Source organism: Mytilus trossulus, chromosome 4 (genome assembly GCF_036588685.1).
Source record: "Mytilus trossulus isolate FHL-02 chromosome 4, PNRI_Mtr1.1.1.hap1, whole genome shotgun sequence".
NCBI classification, from domain to species: domain Eukaryota; kingdom Metazoa; phylum Mollusca; class Bivalvia; order Mytilida; family Mytilidae; genus Mytilus; species Mytilus trossulus.
Genome location: NC_086376.1, coordinates 43,706,754 through 43,718,345, shown reverse-complemented (window position 1 = coordinate 43,718,345; position 11,592 = coordinate 43,706,754). Strand labels below are relative to the sequence as shown.

Sequence of the window (11,592 nt, the reverse complement as noted above, 5' to 3'; positions counted from 1 at the left end):
TAAAAATGTTAAATCTAATTCGTTGTACTTACTGCACAAAAAATTACTTGCAAAGATCAAACACATTTTTTTAAAGTGGCTGGGACAAGAAAATACGTTTTTATTGAAAAACGCCCATATAATGGTGTGAGCACTGCATATAATGGTGTGAGCACTGCATATAATGGTGTGAGCACTGCATATAATGTTGTGAGCACTGCATATAATGTTGTGAGCACTGCATAAATGCTGATCATTAACATAAGGCAGTCATGGCGTTCCATAATAATGACCGAACGTCATAAAAGTAATGATCGACGCCGTTGATTGTTGTTGCAGGCTTTATGAATAGTCTGCAAACATTTGTAGTACGACACGAACGTTGTTCATTTTGCAGCAGTCATGAGTTTTCAAATCGCATATTGTGGAAGTGAATGTTTCGAAATCGATGAACAGAAAGAACACAGTGAAAATAAGGACACCAATATTCAGACCAGATTTCAAAACAATACAGAGGACGAAAAAATCGGCGAAGGCGACAAAAGCATTGCCACCGAGGTAACATCAACATGGCTAAACTTTTCATTAAAGCTTCATGCTTTCGTAAATACCAGCTACAACCCGTATATAGATGATATTACTGATGATAAAGTTGATAACAAAATTCAACGTAGAAGAAATTGCGCTCAGTTTGTTCAAAAACAAGTTGCAAATGAAAGTAAATCTTGCTTATTTCCGATTGTTTCTTGACACATTATAACGGACTCCAAGACAATGGAAACAGGCACTATCACCTTGGATGAAAGACTGACAGAAACCGAGGATGCTATAGTCCCTCCTCCTGTGAAAATGTCTGGATTCCTGTCGTCTGCAGCAAACCCGTGGACAGCAGACGACAATATTGTCAATGACGAAAATGTATTACCTGAAGTAGAGCAGGTTCAAGCGACAGAAGGGTGCTTGTGTTGGCCTCTTGTTCATTGGGTAAGTTTGTATGAAAAATGTAAATGATAATTGAGCAAGGTAAAACAGAAGAATGTTGACTTTATATATAACGTAAGGGTACCCAAATTGCACCTATTTAGTAAAAATAGCAACGGAAATCTTACAAAGTCTTCCTAGAGTCTAAACAATTTGTAATTTTATGATTAAATACTATGTACGTCTTTCAACATAGGTAAACATATTTAGATACACACAAAACATTCACAGTATTTATCAAATCAAATCAAATCAAATCAAATATGTTTATTGGATAATCAATATATATGTACAGTGCACAATTGATGTCTTCCACACAATGAACAGATATTAAAACAATTAATACAAAATAAATGCATATACATTAGAAATAATATCTGGACAGAGCCAATATAAGTTGTAAAACATTAATATAGTTCAAAAGCTTTTTCAATAAAAGTACAGATAGCTTTTGTATCAATTTTATTTAAAGGATACATAATGTTATGTAGAATAGTAGATTCCTTTTCCCTTTTATTTAAATCCGAGGGGTCGATATTTAATTTTTTGAAGAGATCTTGTCTTAAAATTGAAAACTTTTTACAGTATAAAATGAAGTGTTTTTCATCATCTAATAAATCACAAGTCTGACAAAGTCTTGAGTTATGCGGAATTTTTGGTCTATGATAACGACCTTTTTCTATTAAAAGAGAATGTGCACTAATTCTTAACTTAGTCAAATTTTTACATAGTGCTTTTGGAATATTAAAGTCAAGATATTTTTGAAGAGAAAAATTTGTGTAACAAAATGAAAAATATTTAAGCTTTGAGTCAGAATTGTAATTAGAATAATTTTGAAGCTGTTCTTTAATTAGTTGGATGGTTTGATCGTGTATTTTCAATTCTAGATTTTCATTTTCCAAATTCTTTACATCCAATTTAAATTTTTTGCAACTATAATCAATAAATGAATACCATGATTTTGACCCCTCTTTGAAAAGTCCTCTATCTACTTTATACACTTCAGCAAGAAATCTATCAGATGGAAGTTGTTGCAGTCTTATGAAATATTTAAAAGCCAATTTAGTAATAAAATTAATAATTGGTAATCTTCCTAATTCACACCTGGAGGCTAAATTTGATGCCTTTTTATGTACTCCAAGTAGATATTTACAAAATTTATTATGTATTTTTTCAAATGGTATATTATCTTTATTTAAATCTTTTAAAGTAAAATCGGATATCCAAACTTCTGATCCATAGGTTGTAATAGGTCTAATTAGAGAATCAAATAACTTTAGCTTAAGCTTGGTACCAGAGTAATTATAATCTAGAATATTTGATTTAAGACTAAATACTGCTTTAAGAGCTTTATTATACATATGTTCTGCGGCATGCTTTAAATTGCCATTAAATGAAATCAGCATTCCAAGATATTTATATTTATCGACTGTTTCTATATTTTGACCATTAATTTTAAATTTGATGGCAGATTTTTTCTTGCCCTTACTAAAAATCATAACTTTAGTTTTAGTAATATTGACTTTCAACTTCCATCTGTTACAATATATTCCCAGGCTGTCCAGACAAGCTTGTAAACCCTTTTCACTCTCTGACAGTAGAATTAAATCATCTGCATATTGTAAACAATTAAATTGTGTTGTAATGAGTGACACAGGAAATGTTTTTGAAAAATCAAATATTTTTGGCAGATCATTAGTGTATATATTAAATAACAGAGGGCTAAGACCATCACCTTGTCTAACACCCCTATTGGCTCTATGAGCTTCTGAAATAAAGTTTTCTTTTTTTACCACAAACTTTGAATTAGAGTACATATGTTTAATTATCTTATAGAAATTTCCTCCAATTTTAAGATTTAATAGTTTTTTAAATAATCCTGAGTGCCAAACAGAGTCAAAAGCTTTAGAGAGATCTACAAAACAAGCAAAAATAGGCTTTTTTAATTTATGTAAATATTTATTTATCAAAGTTTTAATAGTGAAAATATGATCTGCAGTTCTATAATCTGGTCTGAATCCTGCTTGAAAGGGATTATAAAGATTATTTTCTTCCATATATTTATGCAGTCTTTTCTGTAATAATGAGGTGAAAAGCTTGCCAAGACAGCTGGTAAGGCTAATACATCTATAATTATCGCATATGTTTATGTCACCATTTTTGTGTAAGAAGGAAGTACAAGATAAATTCCAAGCATCTGGAAATTTTCCGCTTGATAAAATTCTGTTAAATAAATTAACAATAGGTAAAAGTAATAGGTCTTTTCCATATAAAAGGAATTCATTATATATAAGGTCTATTCCTGGTTGTTTATTCTTCTTAAGTTTTTTAATGCCATCTCTGACTTCTTTACAAATGAATGCATAATCTAAATGTTTATTATTAATATTTTCAATTTCTATCTTCGAGATATCTAAATCAGTATTATTTTCTTCATAAAGCTTTTTTAAGTAATTTGACATTTCAGATAGAGGTATAGGATTTTCTTCTCTATTTGTATTTTTCTTCAGATTATTAATGGTTTTCCAAAATAATTTAGGGTTATCTTCATGAAGAGAATCTAATTTATTAATTATATCTGTTATAAATTTCTTTTTTGTATCTTTTAGTAATTTTTTGTACTCCCTTCTTAACTGGTGGTATGATGTTTTTAAATCATGATTATTAGGATGTTGTTGTAATCTACTTCCAAGATTGTTAAGTTCCCTTTTAAAAAATTTACAATTTCCATTAAACCATTTCTGTTTTCCTTTCTTTTTCTTTCTTTTCCCCTTGAATGGTCTAAAATTAAATGTTTTATTTGCTGAGTCTAAAATTATATTGCTCAGATTTTCAGATAAATTATTTATATCCATTTCAGGATTATTGACTTCTAGTAAAAATTGATCAATTAAAAGTTTTGAATCTTGTACGGCTTCTACAAATTTTTCTCTTGAGCCTGATTCCAAATTGTATTTACCTGGAAGAAGATCACAATCCTTAGTATTAATGTTGTTGTTAATTTGTGAGTATATATAATTACTGTTGTTTTTTAAACCAGTCCATAATAAACTATGGTCTGAAAGCTCATTTGGTGGAAAGACATGTAAATAAACAAATTCATGAAAAATATCTTCAGAAACTAAAAAATAATCAATACTACTACTTCCTCTTGGACAGTAGTAGGTATGGAACCCCAGCGAGTCACCGTCAATTCGACCATTAAGTATTCTCATCTTTGATTCTATACAAAAATCTATTAGCATTCTTCCCTGTTCATTTATCTCAGGATCAAGGTTGTTTCTTTTGGGTAAAATTAGATCTGATGTATAATTTGTAGGTAAATTGGACTTGCCCTCAGAATTCTGGTGGTAGTCTGTCTCATCAAGTTCTATATAATCTATTAAATTAGCAGTTCTACTATTACAGTCTCCCATGATTATAACTTTACCCAATTCTGAGTATTTATTCACTAAACTAGATAATGAATCAAAAATTTTATCGTTTTCTGGACATACTGACTTTGCCCTTGGATTTATATATACACAGCCTAAAAAAATATCATGTGTAAGACCACATTTATCTTTGTCTAATTTAATAAAGATGTAGTTTTTACTTTGGGCTATTTTAATGATAGCATTACTTTTTTTGAATTCATTTTTAAAATAAAGAATGATTCCACCTGATCTTCGTCCTCTTTTACCTTTTTTCTTAATTCCAGGTTGGTGAAAGCATGTATAATTTTTAAAAGATATCGATGACTCGCCGTGGGTCCATGACTCCACTATTCCAAAAATATCAAATTTACTACAATTTATATCATTTAACTTTTGACTAGAGAAACCATTTATATTCCAGCATCCTAGCTGAAGCATTTTATGTATATATATATTAAAACATAACCACAATACTGATTTTGTGAGACCCGATGACATTGATTAGCATTTTCATTATGTATAAACAAGCATAAATCATATAAGTTGTAATGAAAGGTGTGAATTTTTAATATTTCACTTGTGTGTGTAAATTGTCATTAATAATATAAAGTTGCAAATGTGTGTAAAGAGGCATAACTCTGACTGTTTAAAAAAGTACTGTAATATTACAATTAAATAGGCATACCTGGTCATACATCTTGTTGTTTATTGTACACAATTATTTTTGATATTATAATGTGTAAAGGATGACATATATTTGCATATTAATGAAAATTAAAATAGGTTTAAAGATTCAGTAAAAACCTCATGTGAAATGTTTTCTCCATTGGATACAAAATGTGTAAAAAGGAGGCATAATTCTGATTGGGTGAATTAAGTTATAATATTATTACAATATTATCAAATTGGATTCAATAGACATACACACACATTAATATTAACATAACAAACAATAATAATAATTCTATCAAAGTGAAATTATTTCGAGTGTTATTGATAATTTATATATTCAGTAACCGCATCAGTACATTTCTCTCGTTCGGACTTAATCCAGGGTTGCTTTGTGGATTTCTGCTGTAAAAAGGATCTTCGGATCCTTTATATTGATTGTTCCTATTTAGAGGATCTTGGAATCCTTTAAATCGATTGTTCCTATTTAAAGGATCTTGGAATCCTTTATATCCATTGTTTCTATTTTGAGAACGTTCTGGTCCTTGGTTTGTTGTGTAATTGGAATATGATTCCATCCCAAGGTGTTCATTCAAGTTATTTTTGATCATTTTGGCAAGTTCACTAGTGCCCAGTGCTGTAAAGTGTACTCCATCACTAAAAAAGTATTCATTGAGTTTGTTGATGTATGGATTTTTGAGAATGTAAACTTTATTGGATGCCAGATGTCGAAGTTTGAAATTTATTTCATCCACATTGTTGTTAAATACTTCTTGCTTCAGCCTATGAAATAAAGGCGACACATGTAGCTTACTATTTGGATTTTTTTCTTGGAATTCACTTATGAGGCTTTCAACTTCTTTCATTATTTTTTCCGCTGATGATCTTGCTTTAGATAGATCATTGCTGCCGACAATAACGACCACATTGTCGCTTTGTATTGTTGTATTTAAGATGAATTCTTTTGCACCATTAACGTTCTTTTTTCCTTCTGTCAAAATATGAATTTTTACCTTTTTGTATTTGTAGAGTCTTTTCTCTTTTAAATAATTTGCATGGGAGTCTGATATAATAAGTAGATCAACTTTATTATCAGTGGTTTGAGTATCTTCATATTTTTTGTCTTTTTGAATACTTTCTAATTGTGTTGGTATTTCTTTCTCTTGAAGTATTGAAAACCGATTTTGAGTGTGTACATTATATGACGTATTTCCTATTTCCTTTTCACACTCCTCTTTTTCAATTATAGCTGGTTTATGTTTGTGGTGTTCCAAGTCTTTAACTCGAAGTTCAAGTTGATGTATTATGTGAAGTTTTTCTATAACTTCTTCTGATTTTTCTTGTAACTGTCTGTTGTAGTGATCAAAGTCCTTTGATTTTTCCGTGATAAGTTTTTCTATTGTTTGATCTTTTTGATCTAATTGCTTTTGTAATGCCCTGATTGTTTCTTCTTTTGCCTCTTTTTCTCTCTCTAGGCTTTGTATTTTTATTTGGGGCATCTCACTATTGTCATTTGTAGAATTTGTTTTAACTTGAGTTTCAACTGCTATGATTTTTTGGTTCATAATTTCTATAATTGGTTGAATGTTATCTATATCTATTCTGCATGAGTAGAGATTACAGATTTTTCCTTCTATTCTCTGGATGGAAGATGTCAAATTTTGATTTAATTCTATTTGTTTGTCTAGTTTCTCACTTAATTTCTTAATATCAGTTGATCTTGTTTGCTTTGACTTCCTAGTGGGGCTAGGATTGCACACTTTGTTCAAACTAACTGGATCCAAGTCTATTAGGGTAGTATTTAAAGGGTCCAGTTCATCAGTAGATTTATTACCGAAGTATTCATTTGTATTGTCAAGTGTTTGATCTTCACTGATTGATTCTTTTGTTTCATCTTTTTTTGACGGGGAAGGAGATACATGTACCTGTAGCTTATCAACAGATGGACTGTTTACAATGTCCGAAAACGTCATCATGCGACGTCATCAAAACGTCATCTTTTTAAAATTGGCAAATACAATTTATTATATCCATTTCGTAAAATATGAAGAGTAAGCATGGACTAATATCTAATTGTTCAAAATATTTGAAGAAATTAAACAAAAGTTCGGTTATTCGACTTTTGACGATGGATGCAATTTGGGTACTCCTCATTACGAATTATGGACAGTTTGGAGGTTGATTCAAACCCATTTTTTATGACTCCGTATGGATTGAAAATGAAATTGGTGTACCTATAAAATAAAGAAGGATAGGGCTACAAAATAAACACAGTAAGGACATTTATTTCTAGATCATATAAAAAGGTAGGTGAAAAAACTGTCAAAATAGGTGCAATTAGGGCCGTAACTAGCCTGTTTTAATTGTGAGGCAAAATATATTCGCCGAGCGTAGCGATGCGAAAAAATTTTAGAGATGGGTCTGCGAAGCTCTGAGAAAAATAAAGCAAAATCGTGCATTCTGAGCGTTTCCCGGACTCTTTCTTATATTGAAACGCAATTAATTTTTAGATTTTGTTTTCGACAAAAAATTTTCTTGTCTCAAAGCAAAAACATCGATAAGACTTTTAGGTTTTACGGGGACAACATTAAAAGTAGACCGATGTGTAGGACAAAGGAAAAAATAGTAATTCTCATAATCAATAAAACGGCCAGATCTAGATCTGTATGTCTGTTCTTGTCTTGTATTGTGCCACAGGCACTTGTTTCTATCCATTGGAAGAACCACTATCAACGTATATTTACGAGTAAATATACGTTGATAGTGGTTCTTCCAATGGATAGAAACAAGTGCCTGTGTATTGTGCTTAGACTTTGGTGATTTTTTATGACTAGATTTTAAAAATATAGTGACAGTGCAGTATTATTCTTTAAGTACTAGTACTACTTAAGTCGACATTAAGGATCATCTTGATCTTGTTATACGGTATTAATAATTTCTGTATTGTTGACCATCCAGCAGCTATCAAGACGAAGAACAGGAATAAAAATCTTTAACCATGCATTGGTCATTTATATTTTTTTTATATGCACTGACTTTGTGTGAAATTAGGTACCGTGCACGTTTATTCCATATTCCTTTATTGTCTGTTGATGGTCTCAACACGACTTGATGCAAATGTAATGCTTCAATGCAAAAGGTCATATGGCAAACCATTGATGTTTTAATAGATGATTTGATACTGGAAAATTTGTGGTCTTACTTTTAAATTTAATCCATGTCAGATATCTAGTTTTATCTACAATAAAAAGAACCAGTTTTGCATTCTTTGATATCGTGTTCAATTCTCCATGCAGAAAAAAGTAAAATCACAAAAATACTGAACTCAGAGGAAAATCAATTTGGAAAGTCCATAATCACATGGCAAAATCAAAAAACAAAACGCATCAAAAACGAATGGACAAGAACTGTCATATTCCTGACTTGGTACAGGCATTTTCAAATGTAGAAAATGGTGGATTATACCTGGTTCTATAGCGCTAACCCTCTCACTTTAATAACAGTCTCATCAAATTCCGTTACATTTACATGATGCGTTTTTTTTTACGAGATTAAACAAGCTAAAAAAACATTTTTTTTTCTTTGTCCAGTAGCATCGTATATTTTTTTTATATTTTCTCGCACAATGTCTGGACATCGGTGGACATGCAACATTGCAAAATCACATGTTTACAAATGAAAATCAACACTCAGACTAGAGTAATAAAGTATGACAATAAATGAATAAAAGACAAACCCGGGGACACAGAAGTGCAAACAATAGACCATCAACTCTGAAAACTAAAAGTAAAATGAACATGGATCACTAAAAACATACAGGGGCGACATCAGAGAGTGAAGAGAACTAGCTTCTTGCAAGACACTTTCCGTGAAAACAATTTGATATGGAGACACTCTTTTGTTTCATTTTTTTTTTTGAAATTTCAAACATGAGGCATTTGCCTCATTTGCCTCAATGTAGTTGCGGCCCTGGACTAATTTGGGTACCGTCACGTTATTGAGCACAGTTTCAAACAGAAAAAATTAAAAATATGCGTATCACTACTATACACGAGGGGGAAAAAGGACCTCTAAAATTAAATTATTAAAGGATACAGCTACGGGGCGCCGAATGGGACTCTTGTGGTTTTGTACAAAATTCAATTCTGTCATAACAAAATCATTTTTGTCTTACAAAACTATGTGCTACAGACTTGTTTTGTGAGAACTTCAATTTTGTGATGACAAAATTCATTTGTGCAGACAAAATTCATTTTTGTCATGACAAAATTCATTTTTGTCATGACAAAATTCATTTTTGTAGACAAAATTCATATTTGTCATGACAAAAGTCAATTTTGCCTAAAAGGTATGCATTTGCATACACAATTGACGTTTGTTACCTGATATGGAAATGAAATCACAAAAGTCAATTGTGTGAGGTAAGATTGACTTTTGTGAGACAAAATTGACTTTTGTGAGACAAAATTGACTTTCGTGAGACAAAATTGACTTGTTGAGACAAAAGTCAATTTTGTCAATTTTGTTGAGACAAACGTCAATTTGGTCAATTTTGTTGAGACAACAATCAATTTTGTCAATTTTGTTGAGACAAAAATCAATTTTGTCAATTTTGTTGAGACAAAAATCAATTTTGTCAATTTTGTTGATTTTGTTGAGACAAAAGTCAACTTTTTCAATTTTGTTGAGACAAAAGTCAATTTTGTCAATTTTGTTGAGACAAAAGTCAATTTTGTTGAGACAAAAGTCAATTTTGTGACAACAAAATTCGTTTTTGTGACGACAAAATTGACAACAAAATTGACTTTTATGAGACAAAATTGACTTTAGTGAGACAAAAATCAATTTTGTTGAGACAAAATTCAATTTTGTCAATTTTGTTGAGACAAAATTCAATTTTGTCAATTTTGTTGAGACAAAATTCAATTTTGTCAATTTTGTTGAGACAAAATTCAATTTTGTCAATTTTGTTGAGACAAAAGTCTATTTTGTTGATCACATTGGTCAATTTTGTCTTACAAAAGTCATTTTTTGTCAATTTTGTGTAGTCGATTTTGTATGCAAAGTAGTTCACAGAAACCAAACTAAACTAATTTGAATACAAAATTGACTTTTGTCTCCGAATTTTAAAATTAGGTAACAAAAGTCAAGTCTGTGTAACAAAAATGAATTTTGTCATGACAAAAGTGACTTTTGTCCGCTGATAGATAATTTTGTATGACAAAATTTTAAATTTGTAGTATGATACAAATTTTGTTAAACTGAACTCATTTTTGTTGAACAAAAGTCACTTTTGTCCGTACAAAATTGAATTTTGAGTACAAAACCACAAGAGTCCCATTCGGCGCCCCGTAGCAGCAGATTTAACTTTTTAAGCTTGTTATTTGATTGGGTTGCATGACTATATATAGCTGTTATGTCACCTTTCATTTCATTGTGAAGGATAATCTCGGAAATTAAATGCTTTGATAGCAATGAATTCCGGCCCATTTGTTTGTAATTATTATTACCGCAATGCATACATGCAATGTAAATTTTCGATCCTCGTATCGTTCACTCAGATATTAGTTTTAGTTGTGTAGTAATCCGACCCTTTTCTTGATTCAATTGTTTTTTCTCGCTAATGAATATTGTAAATATCGTAAAATAGAAACCATATGAGCTTTTAATATAAAAGAGAAGATGTGGTATGATTGCCATTGCCAATGAGACAACTGTCCACAAGAGACTCACATGACACAGCAATACAGAAGTTGACATCTGTTAAAGAAATGTATATCTTCAAAGCTAATAATCGGTTTTTTTTGTTTTGTTTGTTTCAACTTTAAATTGAAGTCTTGTGTATTTTCAGATTTACAGAATACGGTACCGACTGTTTGACAAGAAAAAGGAAAAGAAACTTCAGAAAAAATACAAAATCTAAGGATTAGGAATATAGAGAAATACTACGGTAAGATTTCCCAAAATTAATTACGCATACTATATATAAGTCACTGAAAATTTATCATGCAAAACCAACACATAAACTAATGAATCTTATTTTTAATTGTATTTAAATCAGAGACATATATACACATATACATGTGTATATATGTCTCTGTTTAAATCAACTATCTTTTTTATACTTCTATATTTTTAGTAAATAAAAATGAAATAGGTAATACGTAATGGTACAATATACGATACTTCTTGGAAAATGTTAGCCCTTTTAATTTTTTGCAACTTATTTTTCTTTTCAGATATTAAAAGCAAAGACAGAAGAATAGTTTGGCCTGAATTTTTTTTATTAATAAAAAAGATTGCAAAAAATCTAAATTATCTTTATTTAGACTGAACTCATGGGTACAGAAACGCATGGAAAAAAAATATTTGGCCATTACCAGTATATGTTCTTTGGCCTGAACCCGCTTGGGCCTTCAGTGCTCTGACCGAGTTTCGGACGTACACATAAAAAAAATAGCCTAGCTACGCCTCTGACAAGCTTCCTTTATGTCCTGTCCTTTTTCCGAAAGATATTCTCAAAAGTGTTGTGCATGTCCCTCATTGC

General features: G+C 30.7%; 1 long non-coding RNA gene across 1 annotated transcript; it reads left to right on the top strand.

The window, feature by feature from the left end:
• The first annotated feature begins 347 nt into the window (after positions 1–347).
• On the top strand, positions 348–11,320 carry LOC134713955 (uncharacterized). Its single transcript, XR_010106444.1, has 3 exons — positions 348–963; positions 10,897–10,995; positions 11,285–11,320. It is a non-coding gene; the product is annotated as an uncharacterized LOC134713955 (long non-coding RNA).
• Positions 11,321–11,592: the final 272 nt, after the last annotated feature.